The sequence below is a fragment of the Antechinus flavipes genome, chromosome 4 (assembly GCF_016432865.1).
Source record: "Antechinus flavipes isolate AdamAnt ecotype Samford, QLD, Australia chromosome 4, AdamAnt_v2, whole genome shotgun sequence".
In the NCBI taxonomy this organism is placed as follows: domain Eukaryota; kingdom Metazoa; phylum Chordata; class Mammalia; order Dasyuromorphia; family Dasyuridae; genus Antechinus; species Antechinus flavipes.
In genome coordinates, this window is record NC_067401.1 from 366,902,982 (window position 1) to 366,920,515 (window position 17,534).

Here is a 17,534-nt window from a genome sequence, read left to right on the forward strand (position 1 = left end):
ATTAGGATTTGATTGCATAGGCAGTTTCTTTTTTCTACAATCTATTTTTTCCTCTCTTTGGCCTTAATATACTTCAAAATTTGGCTTATGCTACCTCCAACAAAAAAATCTTGCCAAATCACCTAGCTTTGAGTATTCGTTCCCTTCTTAAATTATCATGCTTATGTCTAATTATATTCCATTGTCTTCTCCAGTACAATGTATATTCCTTGTATATTACTGCTGTTATTTCTTTTATTCCTTTTATATCCCTATTGTCTAGGAGAATGTCTTAAATATAACAAGTGCTTGATAAATGTTTGTTGGATTGAATTGGAAACTGCCAATTAATCTAAAGGGAAAAATAACTCTGCCCACCTAGTCTCAGTCTCAATTGTTTCTCCTTTGTTTACTGTCCCCCACTAGTTAAAGAGGTTTCCAATCCCAGGTGCAAAAAATTTCTAATTGTAGTTCTGAAAACAGTATTCAGGAATGTAATAGGTGGAATGAGAGGAAGCACTTTTGAATGAAGACTTCAGGTAACTGTAAACTCCATTAGGAAGTCACAAACAGCCAAGTCAACTTATAGCTGCAACAGTATATCTCTCCCCAAATCCTTTTTTTCAACCTATAAGAAACAGCTTATGGTTCAGTATCTAGCTCTCATCTATAGCTACATCCTCTAAAATCAATCTTATTAGGAGAAGAGAATCGTAACAAGATAACACAAAAGTACTGAGCTGTTTTTTTTTTTTTTTTTCTTTTCTATGTTTGTATTTCTTATCGATTTGCCTAATATGTGCTCTGGCATCTCTATAAATTGCTATCTTCTTGGGTTCATCATTTCAGGCTATATAACAGGAAATGTGTTAAAACATTCATTCACTCTACCAACAAATACTTATGAAGTTTCTATTGTATGGAAAACATAGTACAAAAGATTGAAGGAGATATGAAGGTAAATAAGATGATCATTTTTGAAGAACATATTTTCAAGTAAGAGAAATAAGATGCACACAAGTAATTAAAATGTCAAAAAGAATATGACAAAAGAGTAATGGAGACATAAGCAAACTTCTAGAGGAAATATAATGTAGTTGAAAGATTATTGGATTTTGAGTGAAAGGACCTGGTTTCAAAATTTGGCTTTTCTACTTAATTCATATGTCAATTTAGACAATTCACAATCTTTCTGTGCCTCTGTTTCCTCAATTGTGGAATGAGGATTTTGGACAAAATAACTTTGAAAGTACTTTTCAATTCTAAATGTGAGCTCCTATGAAATACACAACTGATTAAATCAAGGAAGTCCTCACAGACATGGCATTTGTCCTTAGTCCAGAAGTAGGGATAAACTTTTAATGTAGGGAGGTTTGGGGCTAATGTGGTGAGAGTGGCATTCAGGGAAGAAAAAATAGCATGAGTAAAAGTAAAGTCCACAGAATAGAGAACACCTAGCATAAATATATAGAATGGTGAGTATTTCTATTTGAATAAGTGTGTGTGTGTGTGTGTGTGTGTGTGTGTGTGTGTGTGTGTTTGGATGGATAGATATACACATACAAATACACACACACACACACACATATATATGTATATATATATACATATATATGTGTGTGTGTGTGTGTGTGTATACATATATAATAAAATATACACCCAGAGATATACAGAGAGACATAGAGAGAGATCCACATCGTAGATCGGTAGATTTATCTATCTATGAATATCTCTGTGTGTGTCTCTTTGTCTCTGTTTCTCCCTGTCTGTGTGTGTGTGTGTGTCTGTTTCTTTCTGTCTGTCCACCTATGGATATCTATCTTATCTATCTATCTGTCTGTCTATTTGTCTGTACCTTTACATGTTGTATTTCTCAATTAAATGTAATATCTATCAATACATGGATATCTATCTATCTAAAATGAAATACGATAGCAAGGCTATGTTTAAGCAACATTAAAGAAAATCTACTTTTCATGCCAAAAGAAATCAGACTCCATTTAATGTGCACATTATTACCAAAACAATTCTCCATATATATAGATCTGACCAAATTACTCCCTACTCAATTAACTCCAGCAGCAACCTATTGATTTTAGGATAAACTATAATGTCCTGTTTAGCCCTTTAAGCCAGTGGCATAATAGTAAATGTTTAACAATTTGCTGAGCAAAAAATGTATATAAGACACACTTTTAAGAGTGATTTGCAACATACATTGTATCTAGGATATACTGCAACATATCCAACATATAAAGGACTGCTTGCCATCTAGGGGAGAGGGTGGAGGGAGGGAGGGGAAAAAAAAATCGGAACAGAAACGAGTGTCAATATAAAGTAATTATTAAATAAAAATTTTTTAAAAAAGTGATTTGCAGTATTAACTTTTGCTTTAGCACTATGTCTAGACAATCAACAAAACAACAATTCAAACCCAATTTTAAGTGTTTGTAGTTTCCCAAAGTGCATATGCTCACATTAAAGATTTAACAATTAGCTTTCATAAGCTGATTCAAACTGGCTTGGTCACTCCTTCATAGTTCCACTTCAAGTTATCTCTCTTGCTGTGCTATATTTTACTTTCTTTTACATGTGGCAATTTAGCCACGCTGGTTTTCTCTCTGTCCCTCCCACATGATACTGAATCTCCCATCTTCCTGCCTTTGCACTGGTTAATTCCCATGACTGAATGTATTTCCTTTCATCCTTCTCTCTCTTCTTTCAAGATGTAATTCTTGCATCACTTTGTACATGAAGTTTTTCCTACTCCATCCCACTTCCAATTGCTAGTGCTTTCCTTCCAAATTTGTTTTAATTTGACTAGTCTTTTATTGTGTTTATTTATATGTATATGTAGCTCAACTGAATTGAATTAAATTAAGTGATCGAATTTGTGTATTTGAGAGATAAATTTGGCAGAGTTTTGTAGTATGGATTGAGGAAAAGATTGGTGGAGGAGAAGACCAGAAGGAGGAAAGACCATAGAAATCAATCTAACTTACAAACTATTACTTTGATCATCAGAGGCAGTATTACATTTGAATTTGAGAGCATTTGTTTATTTCTATTGCAAATGTTTTGGGAGAAAATGACCATTAGTTTTTCTAGGTAGAGGGGAAACCTTGCTTATAATTCAGCAAGGCATCTGATATAATGGCTGGGTATAAGTTATAGTTGAGCAAGCCTCAGCAGAAGGGATCAGAAAGAGGAGATTATCAGTCTGACACATTCATTGGAAAAAAAGAAATTAAGTGCAGAGAAGTCAGCTAAGTCAGAGAAGAGACAGATATAGTTTCAGCAAATTGAATTGAAATAAATATTCAAATATAGCACTAGAAAGTAAAGTGGTAAACTGTTTTGTTATGATAGCGTCCATTTTCTTATTATTTTGCATTAATCAATATCCTTAATATCAATATCCCTAGCAGGGGTCCTCAAACTTTTTAAATAGGGTTCTAGTTCACTATCCCTCAGACTGTTGGAGGGCTGGACTATAGTAAAAACAAAAACTTTGTTTTGTGGGCCTTTAAATAAAAAAACTTCATAGCCCTGGGTGAGGGGGATAAATGTCCTCAGTTGCTGCATCTGGCCCGCGGGCATGGTTTGAAGACCCCTGCTAGGGATAGGTCCATATGTATTAATCATAAGCAAAAAGGCAGGAGCTTTCAGGGAAAATTGCTACTCTGACTGAGGCAGCAACAAAGATATTAGGATAACCTCTTTGTGTAATAATCTACTTATATAGGTTTATTGTTCATTTATTTTTCAGTCATGTTTGACTTTTCATGTCCCCATTTGGAGTTTTCTTGCAAAGATACTGAAGTGGTTTGCCATTTCCTTTTTTTTGTTCATTTTACAGATGAGGAAACTGAGGCAAACTAGGGTCTAAGTGTCAGACTAGATTTGAACTCAGCAAGAGGCTTTGTAAGTGAAGATAAGATAATTCATACCAGTCATGTATGTCTTTAGAGCATGGGCAAGATATGTCCAGCTGTGTTCCTACATGCTACGGTAAATATTATAATAAATATTATAATATTTATATTTATATTTAATATAATATAAAAAATAAATATTAATAAACATCTGTTTCAACAATGAGTTAGTTGTCTTGTGGCACTACTCTAAATATTAAGAAGAAAAATTGCAATTATTGAATTAAAAATGTTCCATCTTACACAGCAGCTGAGTGTTCCTCAGGACTTGAAGACTCAAATGACTCAGACACCCAGCCCAAATAGCAAAGTTTGAAAAGACTGGGAAAGCTCACAATTGAAGGAGCATGACTATAATTAGAGTACTTTTAAAAATGATATTATGCAGATGTATAAAGTCACCTGTGTAGTAATTTGCTGAATTTCCTTCCTTGTCAGAATTCAACCACTGAACAGGGAAATGATCAAACAGTAATTTGAACTCTTGAAATGTGCCTCTGGTGCCTTCTTTAAAAAAAAAAAAAAGGCATAAATGAAGCAAGGAAGGCAGCCAATTTTGTATATGATTTTAATAAAAAATACTCTATTCTTATTAAGTCTTGTGATTTCCAGAAAATATAGAGTACACAGTAACATCAAACTTCAAATAAAACTAAGCATGCATTTGCTGGGTTCTGATGAGTTCACAAACTCCTCTCATTTCTCTCTGGTGGATACTTGGAGTTCAAGTTCAAGATATTAGGGCTTTGTTTTAGTTTTTCTTTTCCCCCCACATCCATATACTGTTCATTCTATCTATCCCATATTAATGCAACTACCTAGAAAGTGAAAGAATTTACCCCAAAATTGTTCTGTCTGAAGGATCAGTAATAATATTTGGCTTATGGATAAATACAGGGCAGAGCTTGACAGTCAGTTGGATCTAATAAGAAGAGGCAGGCTGAAGTAAAGGAGAAGAGCTTTTTAAGGTCAAAAATAGATTATAGGTCAAGTCTGTGGGTTTGATTATAAGACTCCTGTGCTTAGGAGATGTCAAACTCAACTCAGAGGTCAAGAATATAGGCTGGAAAGTCACAAGTTAAAGGGCACATAGATATCAGTGGCATCAGCAATCAGGCTGGCTGCTCTAACCACTATCCTTTCCTGTTTTTTTTCTTCCAGTATATGCTTTGAATCCCTACCAAGTTATTCAAACTTATCAAGTTGTTGCTCTGCTCAAAAATGTCCCATAGCTCCTATTGTTTAATAAATAAAGCCTTTCACTTATATAGCACTTTAAGATTTGTAAAGTATCAAATTTTTAATGTGACATTTTATTTAATCCCAATATATAGCTCAACTGAATTGAATTAAGTAATCATGTCCCACAAATACTATAATCACCATTTTACATATAAGAAAAAGAAGACTCTAGAAATTTATCTATGAGGAAGTCAAAGCTAATAAATGTCAGAAGCAGAATTCAAACTCAGATCTCTCCTAATACCAGAACTATCATTTTTCAGTAAATCACATTGTCTTTCAAATAAATTCCTAACTCCTTAGCTTGATATACTAAGTACTCCACAATGATTCCCACAATTCTTTCTAGCAATATCTAACACTACTCTACTTTTTACCACATTCATATTTAATTGATCTTCTTGACATTTGTTACATTTCATGATTTCCTACATTTCCATCTTTGCTCTTACTGTTCTGTATGTCAAAAATGCCCTTCATCCATCATTGCCTATTGAAATAATCTCCATTTTTCAAGGTGCATTTTATTCTTATCTCCTTTGCAAAGTATGCATTAAACCAAGCCAACCAAAAATAACACAGTAAAATTGAGGGTTTTTTTGTTTTTTTGTTTTTTTGCACATGGGACTATTACCACATTTTGTCTAGTCCAAATGGAATAGAGTATACTCTACATAGGAGGGCAAAGTTCAAGAAATGTCATTCCTGGGTAGGGAAGAAGGGGAGATAGAGCACCCAGGATAGCACTGCAAGGAAACAACTTGGGAGGATACATAAGGGGACTGAGTAGTATAGGGAATGAGTAAGGAATTTAGCTCACTTTATGATATACTACAGCTCTATTTTAACTAACTTCTTCTCTAATAAAGTGATGAAATCTAAGGGAAGGAAGAAAGGGAGGAAGGGATGAGAGACAAAGAGACAGACAGACAGAGACACAGAGACATGAAGGAAGAGAGAGAAAGAAAAAGAGAAAAGAGAGAAAGATTGACAGAAAGAACAAAGAGAGACAAAGAAAAAGAGAGGAGAGAAAAGGAAAGAGAAAATGATAGAAAGAAAGAAAGAAAGACAAAGAGCGGAGAGAGAGAAAGAGAGAAGGAAGAAAGTGTTGTATCTTGCTTTCTAGAATCCCCACACGGGGGTAATTAAGATATACCTTCCTAATGAAGAAGTGATGAGGCAGGACTCCCGAAGGTGGTGGAAAAATGGAGTCCATTTATTTCAAGAACTTTCCCCTTTTTATAATATAACAAAAAACAATACTGTGCATGTGGAACAACATAAACTTGCTATTGTACATAGTTTGCCACCTAGTATCACTCTTCCACCTGATATCAATCTGCTTCAATCTCAACACAGGTTGTCACTGCCCCCTGATTTCTCAGAAAGGCTGAGAGTCCTTAGGGGAGATGAGGAGCAGAACCAGACATTGTTAGCAGGTTCCCTCTGGGTTGAAGGTTCTTATACCTTAGGTCTTATATCTTACCCAGAGTTTCCCCATTGACTGTGACCCGAAAGAAAGAAGGAAGGAAGGAAGGAAGGAAGAAAAGAGAAGGAAGGAAGAAGAAAAGAGCATGAATAAAACATTAAAATATACATATGTAGTGAAACTCTGGACTTCCTTTCCCAAAATTATAAATACACTAGCTTGTCAGATTCTAAAACAAAGCTAATTCCTCTATATTTTTCCTCAGAATTCTAGGAGTACCCCTGTAAGGTTGAGGTGTCTGTTGAATTCTTTCAACTTGAGCACCATTTCTGGTGTGTTCTCTCCTTTATGTCATTAATACAACTAATTAGCACTCTGATATGAATTTAACCATTTAACCATCAATTAGCTTTTACAAACAGTTACTGAGATGACAAAACAATGATAGAATTTCCTCCAACTCCACTTCCCCCTCTGCCACCTTAATCCCTAGGGAGAGTGACCTCAAACTTGAAACAATTGCTAACAAGCTATCATTTTATCAAGTTCACTTCCAAATGTCACATACTCAAGAAATAGAATTAATTCTTACTTTCAAGACCACATAAACTATTCCTTGGAACTGCATTCTTTACTGGGTTTGGACGCCAGGAAACTATCATCTGGATTCCAACTTTTGTACCTGTGATTGATGTTTCTTCCAACCTTTAGAAATTCAGAAGATCACAGCATTATCTTGTCCATCTCCAATACTATGTTACCAAAGACCAGAAAAGAATGAGGCTGAGATAGAGAGGATAAATAACTTGTTCAGCTTTATACAGTCAGAAAAAGCCTGAATCAGTATTTGAAGTCAGGTTGAACTCTATACACTATGCCACAATGTCTTCAAATTTTTAAGGCTAATAATATGTTATTCCACATCATGTCTTGCAACTATTCAGTAAAACCAACCTACTAGCTGCTCCCTAACATATCTCTGAACCAGCCTCCCATCTCTTCCTTTCTTTAATCACTTGGAATCCCTTGCAATCTTGAAGCTTCAGCTTATGTTATAATCAGGCATAAGGAAGTATGAAATGTCTGATTTAATATGATTTTGTAAAATTAACCAAGCAGTCTTACTAATATTTTCCTCTTAAACAATTAAAAAGATCTGTGATTTTGTCACCAATATAGATCCTAAACCACCACCCATAGTGGATATTGTTCATGATCTGCTAGAGACAAAGGTTTCACCTGGTGGCTACACTTGTGACAATAAATTTTCCAACCATAGCTAGGGACATTAGTAGAACAATACACACAATTTGTTGTTGTCAAGCCCATACTTGAAACTTAAAGCTTGGCTGGGGCCTGACAGATCCTGTATTCAACTGATAGCTTCAAAAATCTAAAATCATCTCTAAGTCATGAGTTCAATTCAATTTAACACTTATTAAAAGTTTATTGTGCTCCACACTGGTATCAAAATCAAATGGAATTAACTAACAATCTTAACCAAGATTCGTTACTGACACACTTTATTGACTTAGAAATACATATACTGTTATTATCAATGTTATATTGTATTTTCAATTTGGGGGGGTTAAATATTTCCCAACTATATTTAAATCTTCAATCTTGCACACATGGGACTGCGGGCTATATATATTAGTTACTATGGTTGCTGTTGTTCAATCATGTCTGATTCTTCATGATCCCATTTGAGGTTTTCTTGACAAAAATACCAATGGTTTTCCATTTCCTTCTGCAGCTCATCTTACAGGTGAGAAAACTGAGGCAGATAGGTTAAGTGATGTGACTAATCACATAGCTATAAGTGTCTGAGGTCAGATTTGAAAGCAGTAAGATGAATCTTACTGACTCCTGGCCTGGCAATCTATCCACTGTGCCACCTAGTTGCCCTACCATGGTAGCTAATTCAAATACAAAGGCAATAAAGAAATAGTGCTTTATATTCTAGGAGGTTATATTCCATTGATATATCATGGTGATTCTTAAAAACACTTTTTATTTTATTAATATCTATGATGAACAAAAGAATGAACTAAATAAATCCTTAGATACATTAAGATAATTTTAAAAAATGACTTCTAAAAATTGAAGATACCCCACTGATTGGTTGGTGAAAGACTGTCAATATATCCAAGGATTGTGGCTGGCATATGGACAGATACAAAAACTATGACTCCTTCTCATATGTGTGACCCTCATAACTTTTTACCTAAGAAAGAATGGACCTTTAGCATTTAATCAGAATGCAATTTATCTTGTATGTTATAAGTTAGGGTCATTTTTTTTTAAGTTGGGGGGTGGAAGGTGGTTCCAGTTTATAGATATGATAGTTCCATTGTATTCTTCCTTAGCTAGATTAATCTGGAAAACTGTATTCATTCTCTGGCACTGCAATTTAATGATGACATTGTTAATCTGAAGAGTGTTCTGAGAAGAGCAAGAAGAATAGTGAAAGACCTAGAAGCTATAATCCATGAGAATTATTTGAGAAAACCAAAAAAGAGAAGCTAGAGAGAATGTATTTTGTTTTCCTTCAAGTATCTGAGGAATTTTCATGTGGAAGAGGAGTTGTACTTGTTATACCTCGAGCCAAAGTAAGAGTAGTAGACAGAAGTCACAAAGAGGCAGATTTATAAATTAACTTCCTAACAATTCTAGCTATCCAAATGTGGAATTGGCTGCTAAGATGGAGGTGGGGATAATAGAGGTAATGGCTGGGCTCTTACTAAAGCATAATGGGGAAAGGAATAGCTTCTGTCTCCAAGTTGGCAGATTCAGCTCCAGCATGAACTAAATATTAATGATTTTCTTAATAAATTAATAATCAAATGAATGAAATAATTAAGTAATCGCTTCCTTGGACACATAGGGCTACTGAATGAAATTCTGCCCCATAGTTTGAAATTTGATGCTCTTGGCAGTCTAGTTCCAAACTATCTTTCAGATGATTCCTCTTCATGTGTCCTGCTGGCAAAATAGTTTACTCACTAATTTTTAGTTCCCAAGTCTTTATCACAGATGAGACCTAACTACAGCCAAATTCAATTAGTGATGAGGTTCTTAGCCAATGAGCAACTTATAATATGCATTTTTAAAAAATGAAATGCAAAAGCAGTGGTAATATGCCACTTTTAACTCAGGGAGATTCCATTGTATCTAAAGTGATAGCAAAGCTTTTCTATTTGTGCCATGTGCAACATCACATCAGTGTTCTCATAAAGCTATTAAAGCATTGAAACCATAAATGACATTCTTAGAGGCATGTCAATCTTATTAATCCATTATGATTGCAATCAAAATTAAGAATTTCTCAACTGTGATACATGAAAGTCATGAAAAATATTTGCACCTTAAGGAATGATGAATATGAAATATTCAGAAACATAAGAATTTGAATTTATGCAGAACAACAAAAAAAGGAACAAAAAATGGAATGACATACAAGAATGAGTGAAGACAACATTAAAATAGCAATAGAATTTGTATAAATATAGTTTTCCAGATGTTCAGGGTTAAAATAGATTTTCTTCTCTTATAATGAGAAATAACAAACTATAATAACATAAGGTTTATACATTTTGCAATGTTCTGATTAGACAGTTTTACTTAACTTTTTTTTTTTAATGAAAAGGTCTGCTGGTAGATATGTGAGTTATTTAGATGGAAGTAATGGATGTATCCCAAAAGTTGCATGAATTAATATAAAAATTATACAAAATTAAGCATTCCTACTGCTTAACTCTCTTTTCTCCAATAAACAAAGACATATATCATATTAAAATCCTCACTTTTTAAACATACTTTTTTTTTAAACAAGGAAGTAGAGGTTCAAAACTGAATATAAATAATGCTTCACTTTTTCATGCTAGAGAAAAATTCAAACTTTATCCAAGCAAAATCCATCAAGTAAAAGATGCCTGGAAAAGCACATTTGTATCAATTCTAACATATTAAGATGAATTTTTCAAATTGGATAGGATGGTCCATTGACATTTTTAGCCTGGGAATTTTTCCAGATTTTCCAAAAAATTTGTCCCACATGGAAAACTAGAAAGTTCTCATGGGCCAAGACTAAAGCCCAATTGTTTGGTATTATGCCAATTCAGGTGCCAAGGACCTTCAAAGTCCAATTTCAATTTTCACAAGGAAACAAAAGCCATTGGTTATTTTTCCAGTCCACACTCATTTTCTGAAACATCACAACTGAATAAGGAATTCCATAAGTCTGATTCTGTGACCCTTTAGAATTGAGAGTAGCTTGCTAAAGCCAGCAGTAGAAAGGTTTTAGAGGTTTTATCCTGGGTTTATGCCTAGGTACATAGGTTTTGATACAGAACCTACCACAAAACATGTGTGCAGGCCATGGGACACAATCGAGTCTGGTTGTGTTGTCAGTCTGGTCAGAAATAGAGGAGAAATGGAGACAACAACAAGCCAAGCTTGAAAGACCTTCATCAAGGATTGAATACATTCCTATAATGCCATGACTTTGGACAGAATTTCCATAGGTAATATAGCATAATGATTCTATTGCCCCGTGGAAAAAAAGCATTAAAATAACATATGTTTTTTTTTCATTTATTTTATAAAACTATATTGAGAACCTACTCTATATAAGGATTGTATTTGAAACTATACAGTATATAAAACTATATGACTTGACTCTGTGCTGGCCCTTATGAAGTTTACCATCTAGTTGAAAAGATAAGCTATTGGCTAACCAAAATATCAGGTATCTCCTAAGGGAGTTTCACCCTGAGCAGAAGTTTTTTCCTTATGGTATCATAATCTCAGTTTGTTTTTCTTAAAGAAACTTTTTAAAGTGACTTTTGAAGCCATATAGGCACAGAAGCTATATTTTCTAAATCAAAATTTGGGACATAGGGGATAACAGAATAAGATAGATTTTATACAAAATCTTCCTAGGAGTTTACTTTCATTTCATTTCATTCCAATACTGTCCTGGAAAATCGTGGACATATGGTCACCTTATGCACATGAAACTATGTTTTCTCTCAGTAGGGGAGCTTACTAGCTCCAGCTGAGAAGCTTTTCACTTGAATGTTAAAGGTTTGAATAGATGACTTTTAAGGTCCCTTCTAGAGTCTATGATTCTGTAGGAAAATGACTGAAACACTTGATCATGAGTTCAAAGAGAATTTGGGAGGAAAATATAAAAGAGAGGGAGATTATTCCGTGTGTTGTTTAGTTTGTTTGGAACTCTATAGTTCCCCCCAATATATACCCGAATATTTATTCATCCATCCATATTATTGTATATAAGTATGTATGCATCACACACACACACACACACACACACACACACATCATTCCAGATACAAAGGGGAGATTCGACCAGTATTTATTTTCACTTCTAAGTCTTCCAGGCCCAGGCTTTTTAGCACATAGATCCCTTGCTATCAGCTACTTCATGAAAAATAAGAACAAAATGAGCTGTTCCAGATTTTAAAATAAGGATTTCTGATTTTAAATTTTATTAGATTTCTTGTGATGAAAGATTGGTAGTGTGCTAATTATAGTAGAGCATATAAAAAATGAATTTCAAAGAATGTCCCTTGCCTATTTCACTAGTTTCCATACAGAAATCCATTGCCCTCTTTGAACTTTGTATACTTGCAAGTTTAAAACCCTACTTAATTCCACTATCCATTCAGTTTTTCCACTGTACTTATTTGGAGTTTCTGAAGAAAGTCATAGAAAGCTAGGAAAGATAATTATCACACTGAAAGACAGCAACTGAAAAGGTCTTAACAGACACAACCAAATCTAATAAAATGAAATTTAATGGGGATAAATAATAGGTTCATCTCTAACATACACTAAGTGTGTGACTATGGGTAAATCATGTAACCTCTCAGTGTTGCCCCAAATGTCATAAGACCATCTGTTCTAGGTAAGGACTGTCCTTATGCTGCTATTCAATAATATCTTACTCTTTGTATTCCTATATATCATCCTTTCTGTGGGGTTTTCTTGGCAAAGATATTTGAATGGTTTACCATTAGCTTCACTAGTGACAAATGAGTCTAAGTGATTGCCTAAGTTCATACAGCTAATAAGTATCTGAGGTTATATTTGAACTCAGTTCCTGACTCCAGGCTAAACATTCTTCATTCTAGCTGCCTCTAAAGTTCTACGCTTGGGTTAAAAAAAAAGATCACTTTATAAGATGCAGGCTAAACAGCAGTTTATCCAAAAAAAAAAAAATAGAGAGAGTTCTGTTGGAATCTTTACAAACTGCTAACTCATTAGAGTTGATAGATTATTGATCTGCTCTTACAAGATGTTTTGGGCCAGAACCTGAAACAAGGTACTAAGTAGAACTAATTGATACAATGCTTGTGTTCACACCTTTACTCATTGGAGTTCACAAAGTTAACTGTGTAACTTTGTGAATTCACACCTCCCTTGAAGCTCTTGGGGCCAGAGAGCACTATGGGAGAAAACCCATAATACCTCTCTCTCGTATTCCACAATTCCTCTCTCTCGTATAAAAGAAACAGACAGAGGCTCTTGGACAGATTTCAGCTGAATTTGCCAGAAGCCCTATCTCCGAGGCAAGAGAGATCCATTCCATTTTTCCACTTGGCTGGCTGGAGGCTGTAAAAAGCGGAGGCAGAAGCAAAGGACAAACTGCAAGAGCTTTTGGAACCAAGCAGAGAGATAGCCTCAACTAACCGGGCTACTTTGGAAGGAGAAAATAAATGTTTGTATTTTTACCAGCTGGCTGCATTTGGGGTAATTATTGATCTGAACTGATACTAAGGCTGCCTCCAAGAAAACCTCCCCCGAGAAACCTGCCTCTCCCCCAGAGAGAACTCACATATATATTTAAAAGAAGAAAAAGAATCACCACAGAGTTCCTTCTACAAGTAGCCTTTTACAATTTGCCTCTCCCTGTACTGTTAGTACCTTCCTCCTGAGATTCCCTCTGGTTTACCATGCATCTTTTATGTTCAGAGTAGCTTACAGGTTGATTCTTTCATTAGAATGTAATCTTCTTGAGGACTGGAACCTTTCTTTCTTTATATTCTCAGTTCTTAGTGCAGTGCCTTACATATAGTAAATGCTTAGACTTGTTGGTTTGACGTGGGGGTTTTAGTGACCTGGAAAGCTATTCATTCCCAAATGTCCATTCTCATTCCTGTATCATTTTCTGGGTTCCAGACTTAATCTTCAACTTCTATAGTGTATTGCCTAGAAAAATCAATAGCTGTAGTGTAATTCAGGCATGGCTTATACTAACTAAATGTCTTTTGAGCTTCATTGAAACTGATATTCTGTGATTCTGCAATTGTTTCCTTCATATATATATATATATATATATATATATATATACACATATATATATGACACATAATTTCAAATGCACTGATACATATGTAATTTGGATGACTCTGGCACTACTCTCTCAGGCTCAGATCTGCTACTAATCACTCCTCCATTTTCTCCTAAGGAGTACTCTCTGGTACCCTGAGGAAGGTTTTCTGCCATTGGCTCAAGTTCCTATTTCAGGGATTCAGGGACTAGCCATAATTCTATTTAATAGCATCAGATTAACTTTTATAAAGGAATATTTGCTTTAAAAACATGGCAAGAACAAGATACAAATACTTCACCCATACTTCAGGATCACATTGCTTTATACATTATCTCAGTGAGGGATAGGGATGGGGACCAGAACTAGTCTCACAGTTTAGCTCAATGAGGCCTTGGTCCCACCAAATTCAAATTTACAACCTTCACTTGGGCTGGTCTGCCCAATTCCTGGTTCTCAAAGTTTCTCTGCTGAGATGGTTATATCATCCAATTTTGAATCATGAGTTCCCAGAATCCTAAGGATCATACTCTCAGACCAGGTTGAAAACTTCACTCCTTGTATTTAGAACAGAAAAGAAGGAATGAAAAGGCTATAGACTTGGCCCCATTTCTCAGTGCCATGTGACATAAGCATGGGAGGAAGGAAGAAAGGGTTAGAAAGGGAGGGATATGAGAAGAATCTCAGGATGCAAGAAAAAAAAGGCAGCACTCAGTCTTTTCTACCTTTTATGGAAAGAGTAAAGGAATCTTTCATTCTCAGATGTGAACACTGCAAAAATTAAATGAAATAAAATTAAAGACCCCTCAATTGTGAGTCAGACTGTTTTAAATATGCTTATTCTTGCTACAAAGGCTGCTCTCCAACCATGTGATAGCCAGCACAGAATGTCCATACAGGTTCCAGTCCTCAATCTCCAATTATGGTCATATCATCTCTATCTACATCCAGCCCAAGCACCTTCAATGACAGGTCCAAATCAAATTTATCTTTTCATTTAAAGCTCCACCTCCTCTGTCATCAGTATATATCTTATTTTCCCTTTTGTAACTTAATTTTTGACTTTTCTACCTCTCTTTTTTCCCCACAACAAATCATTTATCAAGTCATCTCAAATCAATTTCTTCTGTAGCTCTGGTTTTCATACCTTCTTGTCTACATTGTCATTACATCACTATAACACAAACCCTCTTTACTATCTGTCTGGACTACTATTCCAATAATAAGTCCAATTTTTCCAATTCCAATTTCCAATCATTCTAAAGAGGTTCCAGTAACCTCTACTTTGCACAAAGGCACAATTCACAATGCTACATAGATCTGATGAAGTGACTTTTCTGCTCAAAAGTCTTAAAGATCTTCTTTTTGCCTTTCAAGTAAAATTCAAACATCTTGTCTTGACAGTCAAAAGCATTCAGTGTCATATTGTGTTATCTTTCTAGCCATTTGTTAATTTGTCTATGAATTCTACGAGGCATCTAGATTGCACAATGGATAAAGTGCCAGGTCTGAAGTCAGCAAGACTCATCTTTTTGAATTCAAATCTGGTCTTAGACAATTATTAGCTGTGTCACTCTGGGTAAGTCACTTAACTCTTTTTGTCTTAGTTTCCTCATCTGTAAAATGAGTTGGAGAAGAAAATGGCAAACCATTCCAGTATTTTTGTCAAGGAAACCCCAAACAGAATCAAGAAGAATTAGACACAACTGAACAATAACATATTCTATGCATCAGCCAAACCAAACTCACCTTTGTCCCCTGAAAAGGCTTTGTATTCTCCTACCTCCATGTTTTTGTTCATATGGTTCTCCATGCCTTGAAAGTCCTTAGTTCAATTCAATCAATATTTGCTACAAACTTATTCTGCACCACGAACTATGCTAGACACTGGGGACAAAAATTTGACAGTACATGACCTCAAGTAATTTATAATCTAATGAGAGGCAACCGACATTTTCATCTATTGAACAACTATTCATCTTTTGAAGCTTCACTTAAATGTTGGTTCCTCCCCACTTCCTTCCGCCGGTCAGTAATGATTGTGTTCTTTACACTTCACAGAACTTGATTTTGCAATTCTTTTTAATATACTTATGTAACATTAGACGTCATCTGGGTTTGTATCTTATCTCCCCGTTCCTCCCAGATCTTAAGCTTCATGAGAGCAGGAACTACATTTTTGTTTTCTAATAGCTAGTAAATCACTCTGAACATAGTGAACATTTAATCAAATCTTCAAGAATGAATGAATGGGTGGGTGGATGAATGAATGGAGTGGACAATGTGTCAAAAAAAAGTTATACATTCCTTTAAACATAATTAAATAAATTATCTTTGAAATTATATTACATATTTTAACCGAAAAGTATGGGCTTTGCTCATCCTGTGATTATCTAAATTTTCTGACACATTGTTAATAAGTTGACAAAATAATCATTGAAATTATGTTTTGCTTATTTGAACTATCTGTGGGATTTGCTGTTCTGGAATGTTCTTATTTATTAAGCCTTGGGATCTCCCCAGTCAGTAGGAAGCTGTGTGGTCTGTCTTATCACAACGTCTCTCTATCCCTTAAATTCAGAGCCTTAGTAGGGTGTGGTTTTCCCCATTAAGAGCTGCTTTAGGCTAAACCCACTCTATCATGCTAACAGCCAAGGGCCTTGTAATAATAATTCCTGCTTGGCACAATCACAGTCAAGTTCACTTGAATCATGGTTTTCCTAGTTCTCTAGGGATAGAAAAAGCAAAACCATTCTTATGGGACACATTTTTTATATTTTCCTTCTTTTATCCTAAATGGGATTATAAGTGAATAATCCAAAAAGGAATGAGAGAACATGCAATAGCACAATCCACGTGGAAAGAAGGGCAGATCCAAATAACTAATGATTTTATCTTCCTCCTTTCTCTCTTTCCATGCCTCCCACCTTTTCACTCCCCTCTCTCATTTTATTTTCTCTGTCTAGCTTTCATCCCTCCTTTCTTTTCACTTGCTTCCTCTTTTCCTTTTTGATTTCCTGCTCATTCCTTTTCTCCATTCTTTCCTTCTCTTCTCCCTTCCTCCCTTCCTTCTCATCTTCTTTCTTTCATTCCTTCCTACTTATTTTCCTATCTTCCTTCCTTCCTTCCTTCTTTCATTCATTCTTTCCTTCCTACTTCTTAATTTCCTTCCTTCCTTTCTTCTTTTTTACCTTTATTCCTTCCTACCTTTTTCCTTCCTTCCTTCCTTCCTTCTTTTCTACTTTCCTTCCTTCTAACTTCCTACTTTCCTTCCTTCTTTCTTTTCTTCCCTACTTCTTTCCCTCCTTTGTTCATACCTTCCTTTCTACATTTCTTTTTTCCTCCCTCCCTCCTTCCTTCCTTCCTTTCTGCATTATTTCCTTCCAACCTCCTACTTTTCTTCCTTCCTCCCTCCTTCCATCTCTCTCTCTTTCCCTCTCTTCCTTCATCTTCCTTCCTTCCTTCCTTCTTTCCTTCCCTCCTTCCTTCCTTCCTTCCTTTCTTCCTGTCTTCCATCTCTCATCTGTCACACCTTTCTCTTTTCTTAATAAAATTAGATTGGGATACTATAAATTGGGGAAAATAAGGCATG